The following is a 3,893-nucleotide window of genomic DNA, read 5'->3' as shown; positions in this document are numbered from 1 at the left end:
CCCCTGCATCGGCAGGCGGACTCTCAACCACTGTGCCACCAGGGAAGCCCTGTAATAACTTTTAATGAAATACAATCTAAAAATACTAAATCACCAGAAACTAATATTGTAATCAATATTAGTCAGTCAACTATTCTTCGATAAAAAATAAATAATGAAATAAAATCTTCCCCGAAAAACGTGGAATGGTGGTCGTCAGGGTCGGGGTGAAAGGGGTACAGGGAGTATTAAGGGTACAGAGTGTGAGTTTGGGAAGATGAAAAACTTCCAGAGACAGATGGTGGTGAAGGTTTAAAACAATGAATGTACGTAATGCCACCAAACTGTACACTTAAAATGAGTTAGAATGGCAAACTGTATGTATATTTTACCACTATTTTACTACAATTTTAGAAAAAAGAAGAAAAACAACAATCATTTCTTTTGCGCTTAAATCTGTCATTTGGGCAAAGCTCAGCAGGTATGACCCACCTCTGCTCCGCGACGCTGGGCCCTCATCTGGGATGACTTCAATGGTGGGGCGGCCGGCGTCTCCATCTCTTCACCCTCTCTCTGGGCTTCCCTGGTGGCTTCTCGGCATGGTCTCACCTTGTCACCGAACCAGGTCCATCTGCCCGCCGCGTCAGGAGCCACAACACGTGGGACGCCAACGTCTGCAGCAAACACACGGCTTACCCGCAAGCCAGCCAAGCGCAGAAACCCACTCACTGGAAGGCAAGGGGCGGGGGTACTTAAGGGACGCGGGACGAAGACGCAGGCGCCCCGGGCGTGGGGGGCGGGGAAAAGGGACTGGCAGAAGCTGCGTCCTCGCGGCTCTGCGCAGGCGTAACTAGACTGCGGGCCTCGGCGCTCCAAGCCGGAGGCCCGGGGCACGAGCTCAGGGCGGGGCTTTGGGACCTCTCACTTCCAACAGCCTCGGAGCCTGTAACCCTCACGCACGCCCCCTTGGAGGGTCGGCGGTCCTATCCAGTCTTAACAGGCTCCGCGTGAATTAGACACAGCTGACGCCAAGATCCTAGAAAACATCTTGTTTCGGCTCCGTGCCGCGCGGAGGACACGCTGGTCCTTCGTAACAGTTCAGACGACCTTGATTGGTGAAGGCAGGTTACAGGTGAAATGCATCTAACTAACGGTTACCGGCGGTTTCACTCTCATCACAGCCAAAGGTCATCTGCGGCAGCTCAGGCGTCCAAGAGACAAGAAGCAGAAGCTGCGCTAAGGCCCGGGTCTGGAGACGGGCACAGCATCCCTTCCCGAAACGCTGTCGATGCAGAAGCCACAAAGCCCTCCCAGATACCAGCGGAGGGGACTGACACTCCCCGCTTCTCCATGGACGAAGGCGTTTGGGAGAATTTGTGGCCATTTTTACTCCAGCACAAGGTGGAAGTGAAGTGTGTACAAGGCACTGAAATACTGTGGACACAAGATGCCTCTCTGGGGATTCAGGAGACTTTCCAGGGAAGGGAGATGATCTCCTCCAGGATCAAGTAATGGATGTGAGAACATCTTACAAACCATGAATTGTTCCACCAATGCCTGATCAATGACAGTAAACGCTGCATTAAAGACTATGGCTTTGCAGCTGATTCCCGGTTGATAAGATGCAATCACAGACCTCTCACCCTCCTAAAGTCATTACGGGACTGTGGGCGGCTAACCCAGGAACACGTGTAGCCCGCACGTGAAGAGATGTGTGTGCCCTTCAGGAACCAAGTGCTCTGTATTCCACACAAGGCCACCAACGTGGCACTGTACGCCGCCGCCATATGCAGTGCACTCCAAGGGGAGTCGTAGTCATGAGCTTCCATCACGGCCAATTCATCTTCTGCTAATCGAAGTGAAACGGGGCAGGACCCTATGATCTATGCCCCTCCATGTCCTCAGCCTGCTTTTTGTCTGTGGAAAAACTTTAGCCAAAGGATAAGTTTAATCAGAGAAGTGAGAAAATGCAGAAACAAAGGAAAGTAGTCAAATAGGACAAAATAATAGTTTAGACAGTAAGCAAAGTCAAGGGACCTTAGTTCCTCCTTAGGGCTACAGATAATATTCTGAGGCGTATCCTGTGAGCTGTCTTATGGATGCTGAAACCCTCACCAGATGGAAGAAGTGAACTACGTGATGACCAGACTGGAGCCATGACAGAAGCTGCCACAATTCCGAGAACTAGCCTCAAGGAAATGGGAACAAACCGACCCTGGAACTGCAGACTAACTGTACTTAAAACAATCAAGATGACGCTCATCAGACCACCAGTGACCAATTTCAAGATGACTGTCAGAGCCGACTATGCTGTTTTCTGCAGGCAGCCCCTCCCTCCATCTATAAAAGCTCTTGTCCGCTGGTTGTCAGTCGGGGGAGTCGGCCTTTGGACAGGAGTTCACCCTCCCCCACTCCACCCCGGTTGCCGGCCTCCAAAATAAAGCCATCTTTCCTTTCCACCAGCCTGGCCTCTTTATTGGCTTTTGAGCAGCGAGCAGCCGGACCCCACTTCCGGGTATAGTAGAGAATGTATGTGGGTTCAAATACCATTTGTCAAGCACGGTTTTTTCTTATAACCACATTGTGAAAAAGACAAGGTGCCGAGTCAAATGAGGTTTTGGTGCTTCTCGATAAATGATGCTGAATGAGTATTGATCCTCAGACACTCAATGAGGAGTCTTTTTGTTCCAATACACCTTTCATTAGATATAAAACTTCTTAACACTAAAACTAATAGAGAAATACTGTACTGGTTAAAAAAAGAAGAAAAATGAAAACTCTCACTAATAATAAAAGCGAGGAAAATTCCATTCCAGATCACTCTTAGCCTTCCAATTTATAATTAGGAGAAACTGTTTTAAGATGGCTCTGGCAATTGCAAACTTCAGCCAGCCTCACTTGGTTGTGTTGGACCAAATATTTGGAGTCAACCCGTGACTAAAATCTAGACAGAGCAAGAGATATCCTTCTCGCCAAGGTCCCCATAAGAAGGGTCCAAGAATAAAGCAGATAGGATGAAAGTTCCTGTTCTATCTCAGGCATTGTTAACTGAGCAGCTATTTGAACATTTTTGTAATCAAAGGAAAATCTGTGTGCGAGTCCACGTAATGCCTCCTTGTATCAGACAATGTATATACATATACGTGTCTGTAAATATATATGTGTGTATATACAAGTTTATAAATGGTATTGTCTTGGCCTAAAGATACCTCCTATTAAATTCCTTTTGAAGTAAGTGAAATCTTTATGTCCAATTCTTTCTTTCTACCTCTGCAATTAATAACGGCGTGTGTAGTGTATGCGGGCCCTGTACTAGGTGCTGAGGTGCTGTTCATTGATGAGGTCTTGGTTTCTCTCCTCAAGGAACTCACCACCCCAGGGGACACGCACACACTAAATGTGGTCCCAGGCAGCATGACACAAGGGTACAAGCCAGTGCTATGGGGACGGAGAACAAAGAGGTTCACACCGATCGTGGGAAAGAGGGGCAGAGGACAGCCTTGTCCCCGCCCCGCCCTCCAGCCCTTCCTGCCCCACGGCCCGATGTCTAAGGAATATGGGGAAAGACGAAAGCAGAGGAGCAAAGGAACCTAGCAGAACGCGGCCAGGTGCGGTTTTGAAGACGGTTTCAAACGTAACCTGAATCCCTGCCACTTACATCAATCAGAGTCCCTGTGAAGCCACTCGCGTTTGGAAGCTGGGTGCAGGCACGGCTGCCCCGTGGGGAGAGGTGACCCGAGTCCCACATTAAGCAGCTGGAGCTCAGAGGGGCCCCCGGAGTCGTCACGCACTGGTCCGGGGCGGGAGAGGGCTCTGAATGCCACTCTCACCGCCTCCAAAGTGCTCTTCCTTCCAAGGAGCGTGCGAGAGCTGCTCCGAAAGGGATGCCTGCGAAGACCACACGCCCCCCAGCC

Source organism: Lipotes vexillifer, unplaced genomic scaffold (assembly GCF_000442215.2).
Source record: "Lipotes vexillifer unplaced genomic scaffold, Lipotes_vexillifer_v1.1 scaffold543, whole genome shotgun sequence".
NCBI classification, from domain to species: domain Eukaryota; kingdom Metazoa; phylum Chordata; class Mammalia; order Artiodactyla; family Lipotidae; genus Lipotes; species Lipotes vexillifer.
This window is presented reverse-complemented; position numbering follows the sequence as displayed.